The sequence below is a fragment of the Pelophylax lessonae genome (assembly GCF_965119305.1).
Source record: "Pelophylax lessonae genome assembly, chromosome: 8".
Classification (NCBI taxonomy): Eukaryota; Metazoa; Chordata; class Amphibia; order Anura; family Ranidae; genus Pelophylax; species Pelophylax lessonae.
The window spans coordinates 175,406,179-175,428,636 of NC_138775.1; the positions used below are offsets into that span (position 1 = coordinate 175,406,179).

The 22,458-nt window shown below is 49.2% G+C and overlaps 1 pseudogene across 1 annotated transcript in view; it reads left to right on the forward strand.

Moving 5' to 3' along the window:
* The window catches only part of LOC309562031 (RNA-binding region-containing protein 3-like), a 126,971-nt pseudogene that overhangs the window by 94,592 nt on the left and 9,921 nt on the right, over positions 1-22,458 (forward strand). Inside the window, exons 13-14 of the transcript XR_014226212.1 lie at positions 1,347-1,479; positions 12,468-12,535. The product of XR_014226212.1 is annotated as an RNA-binding region-containing protein 3-like (transcript). The remainder of the gene's footprint in view (positions 1-1,346; positions 1,480-12,467; positions 12,536-22,458) is intronic.

Below are 22,458 nucleotides of genomic sequence, written 5' to 3' on the forward strand. Positions count from 1 at the left end.
AACAAAATAATGGGGTGGGCAACTACATGGCAGATGAGGTTTAATTTTGAAAAATGTAAAGTAATGCACCTGGGTGCCAGAAACACGAAAGCAAGTTACTCACTGGGGGGGAAACCTCTGGGTGAATCTAAGATGGAAAAGGACCTGGGGGTACTGGTAGACAACAGGCTTGGCAGTGGTATGCAATGCCAAGCCGCTGCAAGCAAAGCCAACAGAATACTGGCATGCATAAAAAAGGGGATTCACTCCAGAAATGGAGATTATTCTCCCACTCTACAAGACTCTGGTCCGGCCACATCTGGAGTATGCTGTCCAGTTCTGGGCACCGGTCCTCAGGAAAGATGTGCTGGAACTGGAGAGAGTCCAGAGAAGGGCAACAAAAATAATTAGGGGAATGGAGGGCATCAGCTATGAGGAAAGACTACAAGCACTGAACTTTTTCTCTCTGGAGAAGAGATGCTTGAGGGGGGATATGATATCAATGTACAATTACTGTACTGGCGACCCTAGCATAAGGAACACATTTGTAGAGAAAGGGAATACAATAAGACACGTGGCCGCTCACTAAAACTAGAGGAAAAACTGTTTAACCTTAAAATACGTAAGGGGTTCTTCACTGTCAGAGCAGTAAGGATGTGGAATTCTCTTCCACAAGCAGTCGTATCAGCAGGGAGCATCAATAGTTTCAAAAAACTATTAGATGGGCACCTTAAAGACCACAACATACATGGGTATACAATATACGGTTAACCGCAAACACACACACACACATCATAGGTTGAACTGGATGGACTGATGTCTTTTTTTCAACCTCACAAACTATGTAACTATGATCCAGCGCAGGAGAGACACTCTGCCTCCGTATAACTAGGTTATGTGGTCTGCAATTAACTAATAACGAACATGTCAAACCACCTCTTCTGAGGTCCCCTGCTGGCGCGGTCCGCTCTTCCTCTTCTCCGTTTGCCCTCCATAGCAAACTGTTTGCTATGGGGGTAGACATGCCAGCTTGATCCTGAGCCCGGCCTGTGTGCGCAGCTCTGCCCCGCCCCCCACTTCCTTTTTTCAGGATTTAACTGATCGCAGTAGGAGTAAATGGCTCCTGCTGCTGAGTCTCATGTGAGAAGAGAAATTGGGTAGGAGCTGCAGCAGATTGGATTAGGCTCAGGTTAAGTACTTAAAGGCTGGCTGAGGGGGGAGAAACGTTTGAAATGGGTCCTGCCAGCGTGGGCACATGTACTGTTCTGAAATGCCACTACTCTGGATATTTTTTCATTAATTCTTTATGCAAGCTTTATTTTTTGTGCTCAGTAAGCTGATATATTTTTTTTTTTTTTACCTAACAGGTTTGATATTCGTTTGATGAAAGAAGGGAGAATGAAGGGGCAAGCTTTTATTGGCTTTCCCAATGAAGATGCAGCAGCAAAAGCCTTAAAACATGTCCACGGATATGTTCTTTTTGACAAGCCATTGGTCATTGTATCCTTTTTTGTATACAGGCTTATTAGAAATAGTTCTAAGGATTCTCAGGATGTATGCCTTCATCGTTGATTCAGTGGAGATGAGACCTGAAGCTCCTGTTTCGCGTACTTGTCTGCTGAAAAAAACAAAGCATACAGTATCTCACAAAAGTGAGTACACTCCTCAGATTTTTGAAAGTCTTTTTTTCTATCTTTTCATGTGACAACACTGAAGAAATGACACTTTGCTACAATGTAAAGTAGTGAGTGTACAGCTTGTGTAAATTTACTGTCCCCTCAAAATAGCTCAATACACAGCCATTAAAGTCTAAACCGCTGGCAACAAAAGTGAGTACACCCCTAGGTGAAAATGTCCACATTGGGCCCAATTAGTCATTTTCCCTCCCCGGTGTCATGTGACTCGTTAGTGTTAAAAGGTCTCAGGTGGGAATGGGGAGTAGGTGTGTTAAATTTATTATTGCTCTCACTCTCTCATACTGGTCACTGGAAGTTCAACATGGCACCTCATGGCAAAGAATTCTCTTGAGGATCTGAAAAAAGAATTGTTGCTCTACATAAAGATGGCCTAGGCTATAAGAAGATTGCCAAGACCCTGAAATTGAGCTGCAGCACCGTGGCCAAGTCCATACAGCAGTTAAACAGGACAGGTTCCACTCAGAACAGGCCTCGCCATGGTCGACCAAAGAAGTTGAGTACATGTGCTCTGCGTCATATCCAGAGGTTGTCTTTGGGAAATAGTGCTGCCAGCATTGCTGCAGAGGTTAAAGGGGTGGTGGGTCAGCCTGTCAATGCACAGACCATACGCCGCACACTGCATCAAATTGGTCTGCATGACTGTTGTCCCAGAAGGAACCTCTTCTGAAGATGATGCACAAGAAAGCCCGCAAACATTTTGCTGAAGACAAGCAGGCTAAGGACATGGATTACTGGAACCATGTCCTGTGGTCTGATGAGACCAAGATCAATTATTTGGTTCAGATGGTTCAAGCATGTATGGCGGCAACCAGGTGAGGAGTACAAAGACAAGTGTGTCTTGCCTACACTTAAGCACAGTGGTGGGAGTGTCATGGTCTTGGACTGTATGAGTGCTGCAGGAACTGGGCAGCTACAGTTCATTGAGAGAATCATGAATGCCAGCACGTACTGCGACATACTGAAGCAGAGCATGATCCCCTCCCCTTTGGTGACTGGGCCGCAGGGCAGTATTCCAACATAACAACCCCAAACACACGTCCAAGACAACCACTGCTTTGATAAAGAAGCTGAGGGTAAAGATGATTGACAAGCATGTCTCCAGACCTAAACCCTATTGAGCATCTGTGAGGCATTCTCAAACAGAAGGTGGAGGAGCGCAAGGTCTCTAACATCCACCACCTTTGTGATGTCGTCAGGAGTGGAAAAGGGCTTGAGTGGCAACCTGTGAAGCTCTGCTGAACTCCATGCTCAAGAGGGTTAAGGCAGTGGTGGAAAATAATGGTGGCCACACAAAATATTGACACTTTGGGCCAAATTTGAACATTTTCACTTAGGGGTGTACTCAGTTTTGTTGACAGTGGTTTAGACATTAATGGCTGTGTGTTGTTATTTTGAGGGGACAGCAAATTTACGCTGTTATACAAGCTGTACACTCACTCCTTTACATTGTAGCAAAGTGTCATTTCTTCAGTGTTGTCACATGAAAAGATATAATAAAATATTTACAGAAATGTGAGGGGTGTACTCACTTTTGTGAGATACTGTACCTGCTTGTTCTCATTTTGTGATATTAATTTCTGTTGCATATGATAGTCAAATTGCAGCCTTTTATTTTACCATATATTCAAGTGAAGGATATGTGAGTTTAATTAGGCTAAATTTGATAATGCACAATTAGTTGAATAATAGTGTAGAATCTTTAATTTTTGTTTTGAAGATGCAGATGTAAGTATTGTACTGGTATTTGCTTTAACGCACTGGATTCCATCATCTGCAGAATTTACTACTTTGTGTGGATTATATGTTAACCACCTTTCCTCTGATTACTGTATATTAACAGCTGAATAGGAACGGCACCAATGCAGGTGGACATAACTGTACGTTCTGCATCGGACACTCGTGTACACTCTAGAGCACACAGCAGCAATATTTGTGACTCCAGCAATCAAGTGTACAAAAAAAAAAAAAATCCTGATCACCTCACCCAGAGCACTGAAGTCTTGCTATGGTAAGACACAACCCATGAAAGTCCCAGAAGCAAAATCCTTTTTGGTTCTTACAAGTTCTGTTTTTGTCTCAGCATATGTGGCCCTTGTTTTCCCCTTTTTGCATTGATGGTAACACTGCACTGCTCTGGTGACAGTATGCAAAAATAAGAAATTAAATAAAATGTGTTTTTTGTGGGGTGTTTTTTTTTTTTTTTTTTAATGTTCCGACTCATGGGGCCGGCGGCCATGATTGCTGCTGGGCACCCGCGATCGCTCCCCGTGGAGAGAGAGCGACGGTCTGCTGTTGTAAACACAGCAGACCGTTGTTATCTCAGGAATCAGCACAGAGTGCCTGCGATTCTTTTATTTAGGATCACAGGTCACTGTGTCGATTCCACAAGCCCATGACCCTCACAGTTAGAAAACCCCCTAGGCATACAATTAACCCTTTGATCGCCCCTGAGTTAACCCCTTCCCTGCCAGTGTCGTTATTACAGTAACAGCGCCAAATTTTAACATTGATTACTGTAGTAATATCACTGGTCCCCCCAAAAATGTCAGTTAAGGGTCCAATCTGTCTGCCGCAATGTCACAGTCCCGCTAATTGATAATCGGCGCCATTACTAGTAAAAAAATAAATAAATAAATAAAAGCCATCTTTCCCCTCGTTTGTAGACGCAATAAACTTTGCGCAAACAAATCAAAATACACTTATTGGGATTTTTATTACCAAAAATAAGTAGCAGAATACAAATTGGCCTAAAATGATAAAAATTTTGATTCTTACATTTTTTTTTTATTGGGAATGTTCTATAGCAGAATGTGAGAAATATATATATATAATATATTTTTTTTTTAGGAATGGCTGCTCATTTTTTTGTTTATAGTGAGAGGAAAAAAAAAAGAAATCGCACAGGTGATTAAATACCACCAAAAGAAAGCTCTATTTCTGGGGGAAAAAAATACATCAATTTTCTTTGGATACAGTGTTGCACAACGGCACAATTGTCCGTTAAGGTAACGCAGTGCCGAATCGCAAAAAAATGGCCTAGTCATTAAGGGGATAAAACCTTCCGGGGCTGAAGTGGTTAAAATGTAATTTTTTACCACACGTTTTGTAGGAAATGCAGGAATAGAAAATTAAAATGTATTTTTTTTTTTTTTTTTACACAAAGAACCTTCAGGCCATCTAGGGGCATAAATTATGTATCTAATTATCAGGGACACTTTAAATGGTGAAGCGACGATCAGAGACCTTATCTGGTGTGGCAGTGATCAGGGACACTGACTAAAAAAAAAAAAAATTATATACCGTATATACTCGAGTATAAGCCGACCCGAATATAAGCCGAGACCCCTACTTTTGCCACAAAAAAGTGGGAAAACTTATTGACTCGAGTATAAGCCTAGGGTGGGAAATGCTGCAGCTACTGGACCCAACTGGACCACCACGAGACACAAAACAGGGGCTGCGTGCATGGTACAGGAGATAGCGCAGGTCATAGTACAGGCATTGCACAGGTCATGGTAAGGGCATGGCACAGGTCAGGGCACAGGTGATGGTACAGGCATGGCACAGGTGAAGGTATAGGCATGGCACAGGTCATGGTACATGCATGGCACGGGTCACAGTACAGGCATGGCACAGGTCACAGTACAGGCATGGCACAGGTCATGATACAGGCATGGCACAGGTCATGGTACAGGCATGGCACAGGTCATGGTACAGGCATGGCACAGGTGATGGTATAGGCATAGTACAGGTGATGGTATAGGCATGGCACAGTAAGTACAGGCATGGCACAGTATGTATAGGCATGGCACAGTAGGTATAGGCATGGCACAGTAATTAGAGGCATGGCACAGTAATTAGAGGCATGGCACAGTATGTATAGGCATGGCACAGTATGTACAGGCATGGCACAGTATGTATAGGCATGGCACAGTAGGTATAGGCATGGCACAGTAATTACAGGCATGGCACAGGAGATGCAGTGCTGCGGGCATGGTACAGGAGAATGTCTGTACCATGCCCGCAGCACTGCATGAGGAAATACAGGGGCTGCGGAGGCATCTCACTTACCTGTCGGTGAGGCGCCGTCTTCGATTTAAAAATCGCGCCACCCGGCGCCGCCATACGTCACCGCAAATGCGCCACCGATGCTCGGGAAAAGCCGAACACGTTCGGCTATTTCCGGGCATGCGGCACATGCGCAGTGACACGTCGGCGCCGAGCGGCGCCATTTTTTAAAAAGACACTCAGTGACTCGAGTATAAGCCGAGGGGTGCATTTTCAGCATGAAAAAACATGCTGAAAAACTCGGCTTATACTCGAGTATATACGGTATATATTTCCAGAAAATTGTGACAAAAAATAACTTTTCTCTTACGTCCTCCGACAGTCGCTGCCTCTTCATATTCGTCACATATGGGGTATTAGACTTTGCTCCGAAGGAGTAGCTAGGCAACAGAATATGTTAACATTAAAGCTTTTAACATATCCCACCCTCAAGGGGTGGTCCCCTCAGTCAATACCCTCCTACTTCCTGCAACCATATCTCAGTTTCAATGTCTAGCTTGTCAGGAGTGGCTGGCTCTCTCTGTGCTGGGGCTTTGTGCCCCAGACTCTTTCTTCTTTTTTGATTTTTTGTTTGAGTTTTCTCTCTACCTTTACTTAGCTGTTCTTTTTGTCAGCATTAGTTAGTTCTTCTGATGAAGAGGATCATGCGGGCTGGGTCTCGGGCTGATCCCCCTGGTCGCAGGTCGTGGGTCAGTGGCTTCCCAGCCTGCCATCGAGCGTTCAGCCAGGTAACGTTCCTGGCACAGTGAACGACCCATCCCTGTTCGGTGCAGGGATGATTGGTGAGGTGGCTACCTCACTGGACGCTGTGCGGTTTCTTAACCCCCATTTTGTGCGTCTTGTATGCGACTCTCCCTGCCTCATGTGCAGCGGCTTGTTCGCCTGTGCGGGTCCCCCACGCCATTGTGAGGTAAGTGTATCTATGTGGGGACCTGTCTGTCTGGGGGGGTGTCAGTCTGGGACTGTGTAACCTGCCTCTGTTCTCACTGTTTGTCTCCCTATCACTCGGCTGCATGCTGTGGGCTGCAAGGGGGGGGGGGGGGGGAGCTGTGTGACACTATGTGTGTCAGCTTTGTCAGTGTGAGAAGCTGTGTGCTGTGGGGCATGTTTTGTGGCATGTTTGGGCACTATACAGCGATCGCTGCGGCGATCTACCATGTTTTTTTATATATGGCTAACTGTGTGCATTACTGTACTGTGGAGCGGCGGTTTCGGCGCCAAACAACGCCATTTTGCCTGCACTCGCTCCGGCCGCATGTTCTACATGCATGGCAGCCATTTTCTTGTAGCCTCCCATAGGCTTTCATAGAGCGCCCTGGCAGCATCACTTCCTCTTCTCCAGGGACACCGATCGAGGCAGCAGCAGCGGCGAGGGTCTCCTCAGGTTATATCCTTCTTATCCATTGCCTGTGTCAGTTTTATTGTCCCTGTGGGGGTCTCATTGTGCTTGTGTGTGGTGCGGTGGGCTGCGCTCGCCGCGCTTGTTAAAGGGGCAGTTAACCCTTTATTATCCGGCATTTTGATATTGGGGCAATGGATTCTCAGGAGGGCAAATTTTCTACCGCCTTGGTGGATAGCCAGGGGACCGCTGTTTCCCCCCCAGGGGGGGATTTAGCCACTATTGTGGCTGGCCTTGCTGCTCAGGTGCAGATGCTGGTGGCTGCTCAGTCTACCAAGAGACCCAGAGTTTCTCTTTCCTCTGAGTCTGAGGGTGAAGGTGATGGGGCTGTTATGGCGGGGGTCTCCTTATCGGGGTCCCGCTCCTCCCTGGATCTAGTGGGGTCTGAGGTGGAGGCTGAAGTTGAAGGGGTTGATAATTCTCCCCCTGGCTCGCCTGAAGAGCTTGCAATCATGGATGAATTGATTGCTTCCATAAAACAAACGCTGCGTTTGCAGGATGAAGTGTGTCCCCCAGCTGCCTTGGCGGCTTATGGGGCGCAGAGAAAACGCAGGACGCCGCAGGTTTTTCCCTGCAATGATGATTTTCAGCGCGCTGTTAAGGAACAATGGCGCAATCTATGCAAACCTTTTGCTGTGCCAAGTAGGTTCAAGCTGCGTTATCCTTTCTCACCTTCCACTGATGAACGGTGGTGTGTGCCACCCCTGGTGGATCACGCAATTGCGGTTTTAAACAAATCTACTGCGATTCCTGCAGAGGATTCCCCGGTGTTCCGTGATGCCACGGATAGGTGATTGGAGTCTCTTGCCCGTCATACTTACTCTATTACGGGTTCTATGCTTAAGGCTCTGTTTGCCTCTCTCATGGCGGCCCAGGCTGTCGCAAGTTGGACGCAGATGCTTAGGCGCGTCCTAGTGGCCGATTCGGCCTCGCCGGCGACCCTGGATATGGTGGATCAAATCCACCAGGGTGTCATGTATCTGTGTGATGCGGACTTGGACTTAGTCCCGTAGGCTGCACGTGTGCACAGCATGGCGGTGTTGTCTCGCCGCCTGGTTTGGTTGAAATGTTGGTCGGTGGACCAATCTTCACATAAGACCTTAGCCAATCTGCCTTTTGATGGGTCTCGCCTTTTTGGGGAGTCCTTGGATGTGTTGATTAAGGGGATCACCGGAGGTAAGAGCACTCTCTTGCCCCATTTCCCCAAGGCTAAAGGGGCTTCTGGGAAGAAGCATGCTAATTTTCGGCAACCTCAGGGGTCCTTTCGTGCCTTTCGGTCGCACTACAAGGGCAAACCGTTCAAAGGTCAAGGCTCTCAAAAGCAGCCCTGGTCTGGGAAACAGAAGTCCGGTCAGTCCGGATCCGCAGCCCATAACAGTGCGGCCTGAAGGGGCGCCCTCACCCAGTTTTGGGGTGGGGGGACGCTTGCTCGGTTTTCTTCAACCCTGGTTGGCCCGCGTGCGGGACAGATGGGTTCAGGAGATCGTTCGATCTGGTTACAAGATCGAGTTTCTCTCTCGGCCGGAGAGCAGATTTTTTCCCTCAAATCTTCAGCTGTCTCCGGAGCGTTTACGGGACCTGCACCTGGCGGTGCGGGACCTGAGGGCTCAGGGAGTGGTGGTTCCGGTGTCTCATCGGGACAGATTTCGGGGGTTTTATTCCAATCTGTTCACCGTGCCCAGGAAGGAGGGCAAGGTTCGTCCAATTCTGGTTTTGAAGGCTCTGAACCGCTCTGTGCGGGTTCGCAAGTTCCGCATGGAATCCCTGCGGTCGGTGGTGGCTGCCCTGGTTCCGGGGGAATTCATGGCCTCCATCGATTTGAAGGATGCGTATCTTCACATCCCCATTTTCGAGGGTCACCAGAGGTACCTTCGATTCGCCATTGCGGAGGATCACTACCAGTTCGTGGCGTTGCCTTTTGGTCTCGCCTCGGCTCCGCGGGTTTTCACCAAGGTGCTTGCGCCGGTTCTGGCATTATTGAGGGCCCAGGGCATTTCTGTCCTGGGGTATCTGGATGACATTCTGGTTCGGTCTGCGACCAGCCAGGGTCTGGAGGAGGACCTGTCTGTCACGATGCAAACTCTGCAGGAGTTTGGTTGGACGATAAATTTTCCAAAGTCGACACTGAGTCCGTCGGTTCGGCGAAGGTCTTCCTGCTGGAAGACAAACTCAGAACTCTCCAGGAGGATGTCAGGTCCCTCCGGGACGTTCCGCTCTCGTCTCTGCGGACGTGCATGAGATGTCTGGGATTGATGGTCTCGGCCTTCGAGGCGATTCCCTTCGCCCAGTTTCACACGCGGGGTCTCCAAACGGAGATCCTGTCCATGTGGGACGGGCGACCTCAATCTCTGGATCTTCAAATCTCGTTGAGTCATCGCACCAGAAGAGACCTTCTGTGGTGGTTCCAGTCCCCGATGGTGTCCGGGGGCAAGTCGTTTCGTCCTATCTCGTGGACGGTGATCACCACGGATGCCAGCCTGTCGGGCTGGGGTGGTGTTCTGGGCGTTCTGTCCGCCCAGGGAACTTGGTCGGAGGGGGAGTCCTCCCTTCCGATCAACATTCTGGAATTGCGTGCGATAAATCTCTGTCTTCATCGCTGGACGGACCGGCTGCAGGGCTGCCCGGTTCGGGTGCAGATGGACAATGCCACGGCGGTGGCCTACATCAACCACCAAGGGGGCACCAGGAGTGCCCGAGCGGCTCGAGAAGTGGCCGACATTCTGACTTGGGCCGAGACTCATGTCCCGGCGATAACGGCGGTGCACATTCCGGGGGTGGAGAACTGGCAGGCGGACTATCTGAGTCGCCAGACCCTGGATCAGGGGGAATGGTCTCTCCACCCGGCTGTCTTCCAGATGTTGTGCGCGAAGTGGGGTCTTCCAGATGTGGACCTGTTCGCGTCTCGTCTCAACAACAAGGTGAGGAGGTTCGTGGCAAGGACGCGCGACCCTCGGGCAGACGCGTCGGACGCGTTAGTGGCCCCATGGCATCAGTACAAGCTGCTGTACGCGTTTCCACCGATTCAGTTGCTGTCTAGGTTCCTTCGCAGGTTACAATCGGAACGCAGCACGGTGATTCTTGTGGCGCCGGACTGGCCTCGCCGGTCCTGGTACGCAGACCTCGTGAATCTGGCGGTCGACGCCCCGTGGCGTCTACCTCTTCGAGACGATCTCCTGTCTCAAGGGCCGATATACCATCCTGCTTTACAGTCGCTGGCTTTGACGGCCTGGCTGTTGAGACCGAGGTCCTGAAGGAGAAGGGTCTCTCCCCGGAGGTCGTTCATACCTTGATCAACGCGAGGAAGTCTTCCTCGGGGAAGGTTTACTACCGTACTTGGAAGGCCTATTTTGCCTGGTGTGAGTCCAGGGGGTTTTCACCCCGTACGTACTCGGTTTCCCGAGTGCTGTCCTTCCTTCAAACAGGTGTCGATCAGCGTTTGGCGCTGGCTACGATAAAGGGTCAGGTGTCTGCGCTGGCCGTTCTGTTTCAACGTCCCGTGGCTTCCAACTCCTTGGTTGGCACTTTTGTTCAGGGAGTGCGGCATCTGGTTCCTCCTAGGAGGGATCCTCTGCCCCCTTGGGACTTGAATCTCGTTTTATCTGTGTTACAACGTGCTCCTTTTGAACAGATCAGGGAGATCTCGTTGTCTATGTTGTCCAAAAAGGTCGCCTTTTTGGTTGCGATCACTTCGGCTCGCAGAGTGTCGGAGCTGGCGGCTTTGTCCTGCAAGTCTCCGTATCTGGTTGTTCATTTGGATAAGGTGGTCTTGCGACCTAATCCTTCTTTTCTTCCGAAGCGAGTTTCGGAATTCCATCTTAATGAGGATATTGTCTTGCCTTCGCTGTGCGCGAAGCCTAAACATCCGAAAGAGGTGAGACTACATTCTTTGGATGTTGTTCGGGCGATAAGGGTTTACCTAAAATCGACTGAGTCTTTTCGAAAGACGGATTCCTTGTTTGTTCTTCCAGAGGGTCCTCGGAAGGGCATGGCGGCGTCGGCCTCTACCATCGCCAAATGGATCAGGCAGACCATTGAACAGGCCTATGCTTTGCAGGGGAAGGTTCCCCCTGTGCCTGTGAAGGCGCACTCGACTAGATCTCTGAGTACGTCTTGGGCCTGTCGTCATGGGGCTTTTGTAGCCCAGGTGTGTAAGGCGGCGACCTGGTCGACCGTGCACACTTTCACGAAATTCTACAAAGTAGATGTTCAGGCATCGGCGGATGCTTCCTTTGGCCGCAAGGTTCTTAGTGCGGCGATTCCCTAGGGTCCCTTGTTGGGGACCTCTGGCTGTTGGGATAAGTTTTTTATCCCCTGGTTTTTTGTCTTTTCCTGGGTTGTTGCTCCTGTTGAGCAATTATTTTTCCTGTAGCCCAGCTGGATTCCTTCCTTTGGTAAGGTTCCTTTCTTTGATGCGGAGACTGCGTTGCCTTTCGGCGCGGATGCGTTTCCCACCCCTCATGTTTGCACTGCTTTGGGACGTCCCCATATGTGACGAATATGAAGAGGCGGCGACTGTCGGAGGACGTAAGAGAAAACGGAATTTTTGTGAAATCTTACCTGTAAAATTCCTTTCTCTGAGTCCTCCGACAGTCGCCGCCCCCGCCCCTCTTTTGGGGTTTGGTTGTATACTCTACTGCTATTCCACTGAAACTGAGATATGGTTGCAGGAAGTAGGAGGGTATTGACTGAGGGGACCACCCCTTGAGGGTGGGATATGTTAAAAGCTTTAATGTTAACATATTCTGTTGCCTAGCTACTCCTTCGGAGCAAAGTCTAATACCCCATATGTGACGAATATGAAGAGGCGGCGACTGTCAGAGGACTCAGAGAAAGGAATTTTACAGGTAAGATTTTACAAAAATTCCGTTTTTTGACAGCACTGAAAAATGGGTTTGACTTGAAGGGGGTGAAAGTCTTTTGGTCTAGAAGTGGTTAAAGGAACCGTATACCTGAATTACCCCTTAATTTACACAATATTTATTCAGTAGCCATAAAAACATAATAGGACTTGATGGGCTGCATGCTTCATCCAGCTAATTTTTAAATAGTGAAACCAGGCTTGAGATGATGATTTTAATGTGGACTCACTTCTGCTGCAGAGGCAGGGTTTTTTGTTTTTTTTCTGGCCCTGTGTTGCATGTGTGAGTGAGCATGCAGATGTCTGTTATATAATTCTCTAGTTTTTTTTTTTTTTTCTTTTTTTTGTTTTTTACTGGTCATGTGGACATTCCATTTATGGATTTGGTCACAAAAATTGAGTATGCATGTAAACACTGTTCTTATGTTTTCTTATGTTTTTATGCGTGACCTTAACTGAGCAACAGCAGTTTGCACGATCGGCTCGTCCCAAGCCTAATACTAATAAATTGCCAGCCAAAAGATAGCAGCCAAGGTATGTTATACAAGAGGCACCATCAGGGCAAAATCTCAGGCACTCTTGGAATGAGTCCCATTGACTGTTTGTTCAGAGAGATAATCAATTTTGAGATCAACTTTGGTATAAAAGAATATTTATTTACTTAGTCATATTTGTTTTATAGCAGGGTATCTAGCTGTCGTACTTTTTTTTTTTGCTTGCATTGTAAAAATAATATGCGGTACAGTGTATAACAAAGGCAAGGTACATAACCGTACATCCACAGTTACATCACTGACGAAAACAAGGTAAAAAAAGGTGAGAATTCCATTCTCAAGAAAGGCATATAGTGTACAATAATTTTAGACAAGATCCAGGATATTACAGTAAGGTTCAGAAGAACAGCCACGGCTGCCAAATCTTATCGAATTTCCAAGAACAATTCCTACTGAGGTAGGTTAATTTGTACATGGGTAATGCCTTATCCAGTGCAGATTCCCATGAGGTGAGGGTAGAGGGGGAAATCCAATTAGGAAGGATTTCATTTTTCGCATAAAACAATAGGTATGAGATCAAGAGTTTTTTTGTGTCTCTAGGCCTCTGCTCATCCTCATGAATACATACTAAGGCCAGTTTAGGAGTCTTCGGGAGGGACAGCTGTAGAAGGATATTGATGAGATCAAATACATCCGTCCAGAACATGTCGAACAATGAAAATGGGGACAATCTGGAGATCTAGATGGGTAGATTTGATGTAGTCTTTGAGGCGTATAGTACACCTTATGTAGACCTTTTAGTTTGGAGCAACTTATCCCTAGATGAAATGATCAATTTAGAGTTGCTTTCAAAGCATTTCTCCCATGTCTCTCTGTCTAAAGCAAGAATATCCATACTCTAACATTCCCAGAGTTTCCCTATCTTTGGAGAATCTACACTTAGTAGGGTTGAATAAAGTTTAATAAGCTCCTCCTGTGCTAGAAGGTCTTCAACTGGGTCTGTTGCCAAAGAAGGTTGGTTTAGAGAACTGAGATCGAGCTGCATGACACAATTGCCAGCATCAGAAAAGCATCCAGCTAAGCATACTATATTGGTGCGACAGATCAGCGAAAGACAACAGGGTACGACTCGGCATAACCTCTCTGAGCGTCTTAACACCAAATCAGGCCCAGATTTGTAGGTCTGGAATTGATCTAAAGTATCCCAGCGAGGGATTCCCCCATAGCGGAGTATAGGGAGACCACTGATTAGGACATAGGAAGCGTTTCCTGGCCATCATCCAAACTCTAAGTGTTGCTCTGGTTGGAAGTGAAAGAAAGTCATAAGCGCTATGTCCACGATATACTAAGTTCACTCGGTCTGTTAGTAAGCCCAGTGTAGCTGCTTCCAGACAAGACTGCTGCATTAGCAAGCCAGCCCTCCACATCATGGATTTAGCTAAGCAGGGTGGAGCTCCATGCCGTAGAAAGGAGCCCACACAGCGATCTATCTTCTTAAAGAAGGTCCCCTTATCCAATTTGGGCAATTCCTAAAGACGTAAATAAATTTGGGTAGGAAGAGCATTTTGACCACATTAATATGCCCCATAAGATTTAACGGAAGGGAGGTCCAGGACATGCATTTTTCTTTTAACTGCTGTAAAAAGGGGGAAGAGGTTCAACTGAAAAATTGCTGAGATTACTCCGGACCCTAATTTCTAGAAATTTGAACTCGTCTGCCCAAAGCAAAGGAGTGGGGATCACTGTTTCCCTACCACCAGAGTCCAAGGGGAAAAGTGCCGATTTTTTTCCAGTTGAACCTTATTCCTGAGTACTACTAATCGAAGATCGCAAGGGCTACCCACAGGGAGGAGTGTGCATCACGTAGATACAGTAAAGTATCATCCGTGTACAGTGAAATCTTTTCCTCCAAGGGGCCAACCTACCATCCCTCAACAAGCCGGGAACTCCATATTAATAAAGCCAAAGGCTCAAGGGCCAGGGCGAAGAAACTCGAAGATAGAGGACACTCTAACAATTGCGGCGATAACTCACATGTGTGGTTTGAACACTGTTTACATATGTGGGCGGGGCTTCCGTATGCGTTCGCTCCTGCGCGCGAGCTAACGGGGACAGGGCGCTTTAATTTTTTTTTTCTATTTATTTTATTTAATATTTTTTATTTTTACAGTTTAAAAAAAAAAAAAAAGTGATCATTTTTATTCCTATTACAAGGAATGTAAACATTCATTGTAATAGAAATAGGCATGACGGGACCTTTTTATTGTGAGATCTGGGGTCAAAAAGACCTCAGACCTCACAACTTCACAAGTACACTAAAAAAAAAAATGGTTAAAAAAAAATTGACACTTTAAGCCGGTTGCTAGTCAATGACGTTTGATGTCGCTCTGGTCCTCCAAGACCATAGAGTCGAGTGTGGGCCATCTTGCCCTCACTCGACTTCCTGTCTAAGAGGATCTGGGACTGGTGTAACGTGAGAAAAACCTACCCTTGTCACTTCCGGACAGGAACAGCTGAGCAGCGCAGCAGTGCGCATGCTCCCAGCCCCGGATACATAATGGATCAGCTGAGGAGCAGACTACTGCGCATGCGCACTAGTATGAAATTATTACTGTGTTCCGTGAAAAAAACCTACCCACGCGGCGGTTACATAAAACATCTCGGCTGCAATACGAGTCATCTCCGCTCCTGTCCCTGTGACTTCCCTCAACTCGGCTAGTAAATATAAAAGCGGCTGGCGGCTCCGTGATTTATCTTTTCATACACCCGCCGCCGCTTTTATATTTACTAGCCGAGATGAGGGAAGTGACAGGGATAGGAGTGGAGATCACTCGTATTGCAGCACAGCTGTTTTAATGTAAACGCTGCATTACACACAGTGCCGTGCAACCGGAAGTGACAAGGGTAGGTTTTTCTCACGGGTAGGTAATTCTCACGGAACACCGGATCGGTTTCCCCGCTGTCGGCGGGTCCGGTAAGCTGGGAAAAGGATCGGGACGCGGCGGGAGGGGGGGGGGGGCACCTCTTCCGCCACACCGTAAATGTGATCCCGCAGCAAATCCGTCACTGGGACCACCCTTACCTGAAAGCCCTCCGTTTTTAAAAATACCGGGGTTATGGCAGCTATCTGCTGCCATAACCCCAGTATTTAGCGCCAAAAGACGAACGTACATCGATGGGCGGTCGATAAGTGGTTAAGTTAGTCACCTGCGACTAGCACATTAGAAACCCCATATTGTATCACTTGTTGCATTATAAAATATAGTAAGGCAGTATCCACCTGGGGTGGAAGTTAAAGACACACAATGACAAATTCAACATTAAATATTGAGGCATGGCCATTGAGTATTACAAATCTGCCCCCCGGGTCAGTTTGAACTCCCATAAGGGGAAACTGTAGAGATCAATGGACAAGGACACTCACCCCCTTAGCATAAGTGGAATAGGTGGCATGATAATGCTCACGCATGAAGCCAAAAAGAAAGGGAAAAAAAACACATCAGAAAAAACGTTTAAAATTCAGAAAGCTTCATGTGCATCCAATAACAGTTACAAACACATTAACCACTTTACCACTAGCCACTGTGCTGCTACTGCAGCAATGTGGCTCGTTATCGTCCAGCGACGTAGACCTACGACGTCTACGACGTAGACTCCTCCCCCTGTAGGCGGCGCTCGCGCGCCGCCGGAGGCGCGCTCCCGCTGTTTTCATTCACAGCGGGAGTCGGGCCAGGGGAGGAGCGGCGGCGATCGCCGCTGCTCTGCCCCGATCGTCGGGGAATCCAGTTTGGAGATCCGCCCGCTTGTGTAAACAGAGCGGGCGGATCTAAGTGACAGGGAGTGACAGATCGGAGTGTTCAGCATAGCTGAACATCCAATCTGTCCCTGACTCACTCAGTCACCTCCCCCCCACACGTTAGTAAGCACCAGGCATACATTAACCCCTCCCTCTCCAATAAAATTAACCCCTTCCCTGCCAGTGTCATTTTTACAGTAACAGTGCATATTTATAGCACTGATTACTGCAGTAATGTCACTGGTACCCCCAAAAGTGTCAAAAATGTCAGTCAAGGGTCCGATCTGTCCGCCGCAATGTCGCAGTCCCGCATAAAAAAAATCGCAGATCGCTGCCATTACTCGTTAAAAAAAAAAACACCAAAAATGACAGAAATCTTTCCCTTAGTTAGTAAACGCAATAACTTTTGCGCAAACCAATCAAAATACGCTTATTGTGATTTTTTTTTTTACCAAACATGGGTAGCAGAAAACAAATTGGCCAAAAATTTAAAAAAAAATTGGTTTTTACATCTTTTTTGGGGGGAATTTCATATAAAAAAATGTTAAAAATATTGTTATTTTTTCAAAATAAACGCTCTTTTCTCCTACGTCCTCCGACAGTCGCCGCCATCTTCATATTCGTCACAATGGGGGTATTAGACTTTGCTCCGTAGGAGTAGCTAGGCAACAGAATATGTCAATATTAAAGCTTTTAACATATCCCCACCCCAGGGGGTGGTCCCCTCAGTCTATACCCTCCTGCTTCCTGTTTCCTGCTTCAGTTTCAATGTCTAGCTTGTCAGGAGTAGCTGGATGTCTCTATGCTGGGCCATTTTGTCTCAGCCTTCTCTCTTTTTTGATTTTATTTGAGTTTTTTCTCTCTTTCTTTATTTAGCTGTTATTTTTACCAGCAATAGTTAGATCTTCGGATGAAGAGGATAATGCGGGCTGCGTCTCGGGCTGACTCCACTGGTCGCAGGTTGTGGGTCAGTGGCTTCTCAGCCCGCCATCGAGCGTTCAGTCCGGTACCGCTCCTGAGTTTTCTGAACGACCCGTCCCTGTTCCGTGCAGGGATGCTAGGGTGAGGTGGCTACCTCACTGGACACTGTGCGGTTTCTCAACCCACCTTCTGCTGCGTCCTGGATGCGACTCTCCCTGTCTCATGTACATCGGCTTGTTCGCCTGTGCGGGTCCCCCACGCCATGTAAGAGGTAAGTGTATTCATGTGGGGACCTGTCTGTCTGGGGGGTGTCAGTCTGGGACTGTGTTACCTTGCCCTGTGTTCACACTATTGATGTTTCCCTATCTCTCACACTGCATGCTGTGGGCTGCAAGGAGGGGGGGCTGTGCTGCACTTCTGTGTCAGTCTGAGTGTGTGAACGGATGTGTGCTGTGGAACTTGATGCTATCATGTTTGGGGCACATTACAGCGCCGCTGCGGCGGTCCACCATGTTCTTTATAACTATGTGGTGTATTTTTATTCCACCTTCATGAGGTGGGGGAGTGGCGGTTTCGGCGCCAAACGCGCCATTTTGGCTGTACTCGCTCCGGCCGCATGGTACACATGCATGGCGGCCATTTTCTTGTAGCCTCCCATAGGCTTTAATGGAGCGCCCTGAATATCAGCAATTCCTTTTCTACAGGAGCACCGATCTGGCCAGCAGCAGCAGCGGTCTCTCCAGGTTTTTTCCCTCTATTCTCTGTATCCTTGCCTGAGTATACCTTCTCCCTGTGGGGGTCCCTGGTGTGGGTGTGCTTGTGTGGCGGTGGGCTACGTTCGCAGCGCCTTATTTAAAGGGGCGGTCACCCATTTTATTTTACTCATTTTGGGGCATGGATTCTAAGGAAAGCAAATTTCCTGTCACATTGGTGGGAAGCCAGGGGACTGCGGTTTTCCCCCTCGGGGGGGGGGGGGGATTTGGCTGCGATTGTGGCTAGCCTTGCGACTCAGGTGCAATTGCTGATGGCTGCTCAATCCTCAAAAAGGCCCAGAGTTTTCAATTTCCTCTGATTCAGAGGGTGTTGGTGATGGGGCTGCTGTTGCTGGGGTCTCCTTGTCGGGGTCCCGTTCCTCCCTGGACCTTGTAGGGTCAGAAATGGAGGCTGAGGTTGAGGGGGTTGATATTTCTCCCCCTGGCTCGTCTGAAGAGCTTGCACTCATGGATGAATTGGTTGCTTCTATCAAGCAAACACTGCGTTTACAGGATGAACCTTGTCCTCCTGCTGCCTTGGCGGCTTATGGGACGCAGAAAAGACGCAAAACATCGCAGGTATTTCCCTGCACTGATGATTTTCAATGCGCTGTAAAGGAACATTGGCGTAATATACGCAAGCCTTTTGCTATACCAAGTAGGTTTAAGCTGCGCTATCCTTTTACGCCTGCTACTGATGGGCGTTGGTGTGTCCCACCTCCTGTGGATCACGCGATAGCGGTTCTGAATAAGCCCACTGCGATTCCTGCTGAGGTTATCCCGGTGTTCCGGGATGCCACGGACAAACGGACGGAGTCCCTTGCCCGTCATGCCTATTCTATTATGGGTTCTATGCTGAAAGCTTTATTTGCTTCACTTATGGCGGCCCAGGCTGTCGCGAGCTGGACGCAGGTGCTTAATCGCGTCCTGGTGGCTGATTCTGCCCTCCAGGCGACTTTGGATATGGTGGATCAAATCCACCAGGGTGTCATGTATTTGTGTGATGCGGACCTGGATATGGTTCCGTTGGCTGCACGTGTACATGGTGTGGCGGTATTGTCTCGCCGTTTTGGTTTGGTTGAAGTGTTGGTTGGTGGACCAATCTTAGCGTAAGACCTTGGCTAATCTGCCCTATGATGGTTCTCGCCTTTTTTGGTGAGTCCCTAGATACGTTAATTAGGGGGATCACGGGTGGTAAGGGCACGCTCTTACCCTAATCCCACAAGGCTAAGACGGCTCCTGGTAAGAAGCCGTGGACTGGTAAGCAAAAGTCCGGCCAGTCCGGTTCAGCGGCCCACAACGGTGCGGCCTGAAGGGGCGCCCTCACCCGACTCTGGGGTGGGGGGACGCTTGCTCGGTTTCCTTCAGCCATGGCTGTCCCGGGTTCGGGACAGGTGGGTTCAGGAAATCGTTCGATCTGGCTACGAGATCGAGTTTCTCTATAGGCCGGAGCGCAGATTTTTTCCCTCAAATCTTCTACTGTCCCCGGAGCGTTTGCGGGATCTGCATCTAGCGGTGCAGGACCTGAGGGCTCAGGGAGTGGTGGTCCCGGTGCCTCATCGGGACAGGTTTCGGGGGTTCTATTCCAATCTGTTCACCGTGCCCGGGAAGGAGGGCAAGGTACGTCCGATTCTGGACTTAAAGGCGCTGTACCGCTTTGTGCGGTTGCGCAAGTTCCGCATGGAATCTCTGCGGTCGGTGGTGGCTGCCCTGGTTCCGGGGGAGTTCATGGCTTCCATCGACTTGAAGGATGCGTATCTTCACATCCCGAATTTCGAGGGTCACCAGAGGCACCTTCGATTCGCCATAGCGGAGGATCACTACCAATTTGTGGCGTTGCCCTTTGGTCTCGCCTCGGCTCCACGGGTGTTCACCAAGGTGCGGGCACCGGTTTTGGCTTTGTTGAGAGCCCAGGGCGTCTCTGTCCTAGGGTATCTGGACGATATTCTGGTTCGGTCTGCGACCAGCCAGGGTCTGGAGAAGGCTCTGTCCGTTACGATGCAGTCTCTGCAGGAGTTTGGTTGGACGATAACTTTTCCAAAGTCAGCACTGTGCCCATCGGTTCGTCTCCCTTACCTGGGAATGGTTCTGGACTCTGTCCAGGCGAAGGTCTTCCTACCGGACGACAAACTCAGGACTCTTCAGGAGAAAGTCAGGTCCCTCAGGGACGCTCCGTCCTCGTCCACTCGGACGTGCATGAGATGTCTGGGATTCCCTTCGCCCAGTTTCACACGCGGGGTCTCCAAGCGGAGATCCTGTCCAGGTGGGACGGGCGACCGCGATCTCTGGATCCGGATTTCATTGGGCCATCGCACCAGAAGGGTTCTTCTGTGGTGGCTCCTGTCCCCGCCGGTGTCAGGGGGCAAGTCTTTTCGTCCTCTCTCATGGACGGTGGTCACCACGGATGCCAGCCTGTCGGGCTGGGGTGGTGTTCTGGGCGTTCTGTCCGCCCAGGGAACTTGGTCGGAGGGGGAATCCTCCCTTCCGGTCAGCATTCTGGAATTGCGTGCGATGATTCTCTGCCTTCAACGTTGGCCGGACAGGCTGCACGGCGGTGGCTTACGTCATTCGCCAAGGGGACACCAAGAGGGCCCGGGGGGCTCGGGAAGTGGCCGACATTCTGTCTTGGGCCGAGACGCATGTCCCGGCGATATTGGCGGTTCACATTCCAGGGGTTGGAGAACTGGCGGGCGGATTATCTGATGCCGCCAGTCCCTGGACCAGGGGGAATGGCCCCTCCGTCCGGGTGTTCTCCAGATGTTGTGCGCGACGTGGGGTCTTCCGGAGGTGGACCTGTTCGCGTCTCGTCTGTACAGCAAGGTGTACAGGTTCGTGGCAAGGCCACGCGATCCTCGGGCAGACGCGTTGGTAGCTCCGTGGCATCCGTACCGACTGATGTATGCGTTTTCACCGTTTCAATTGCTGCCCAGGTTCCTTCGCAGGTTGGTCTCGGAACCAAAACACGGTGATTCTTGTGACACCGGACTGGCCTCGCCGGTCCTGGTACGCAGACCTCGTGCATTTGGCGGTCGACGCCCCGTGGCGTCTGCCTCTTCGGGAAGATCTCCGGTCTCAAGGGCTGATATTTCATCCTGCCTTGCAGTCGCTGGCTTTGCCGGCCTGGCTGTTGAAACCGAGGCCCTGAGGGATAGGGGTCTCTCCCCTGAGGTCATTCACACTTTGATCGACGCAAGGAATTTTTTCCTCGGGGTAGGTCTTTTACCGTATTTCGGAGGCCTATTTTGCCTGGTGTGAGTTCAGGGGGTCTTCACCTCGCCCGTGGTCGGTGTCTGGGGTGTTGTCCTTCTTTCGAAAGGGTGTTGACAGCGTTTGGCGCTGGCTATGATTAAGGGTCAGGTGTCTGCGATGGCCGTTCTTTTTTCAACGTCCTATGGCATCTATCTCCTTGATTGGCACTTTTGTTCGGGGGCATCTGGTCCCTCCTAGGAGGGTGCCTCTGCCTCCTTGGGACTGGAATCTTGTTCTGTCCGTGTTACGACATGGTTCTTTTTTGAACGGATCGGGTAGATCTCGTTGTCTATGTTGTCCTAGAAGGTCACCTTTTTTGGTGGCGATCAATTCGGCTCGCAGAGTGTCGGAGCTGGCAGCCTGTCCTGCCATTGTCCGTATCTGGTCAATCACTTGGTTAAGGTGGTCTTGCGACCTAACCCTTCTTTTTTTCCGAAGAGGGTTTCGGAATTTCACCTCAATGAGGACATTGTCTTGCCTTCGCCTTGCGCGAAGTCTAAACATTCGGAGGAGGTGGTGTTGCACTCCTTGGATGCTGTTCATGGCGATTAGGGTTTACCTAAAATCGTCTGAATCTTTTCACAAGTCGGATTCTTTGTTTGTCCTTCCGGGGGTCCTCGGAAGGGCGTGGCGGCGTCGGCTTCTGCCGTCGCCAATTGGTTCAGACAGGCCGTTGAACAGGCCTATGCTTTGCGGGGAAAAGTTTCCCTTATGCCTGTGAGGGCGCACTCTACCAGATCTCTGAGTACGTCTTGGGCCTGTCGTCATGGGGCTTCTGTGGCCCAGGTGTGTAGGGCGGCGACTTGGTCGACCGTGCACACCTTCACTCTGTTCCACAGAGTGGATGTTCAAGCATCGGCAGATGCTTCCTTTGGCCGCAAGGTTCTTAGTGCGGCGGTCCCTTAGGGTCCCTGGTTTTGGTCCTTTGGGCTGTTTGGGATTTCTTTGTATCCCTGGGTTATTTGTTTTTTTCCTGGGTTATTGCTCCCGTTGAGCAAATTTTTTCTCGTGTTGCCCAGCTGGTTTCCTTCCTTTGGTAAGGTTACTTTCTTGATGTGGAGACTGCGTTGCCTTTAGGCGCGGCTGCGTTTCCCACCCCTCATGTTTGCACTGCTTTGGGACATCCCCATTGTGACGAATATGAAGATGGCGGCGACTGTCGGAGGACGTAGGAGAAAACGGAATTTTTGTAAAATCTTACCTGTAAAATTCCTTTCTCTGAGTCCTCCGACAGTCGCCGCCCCG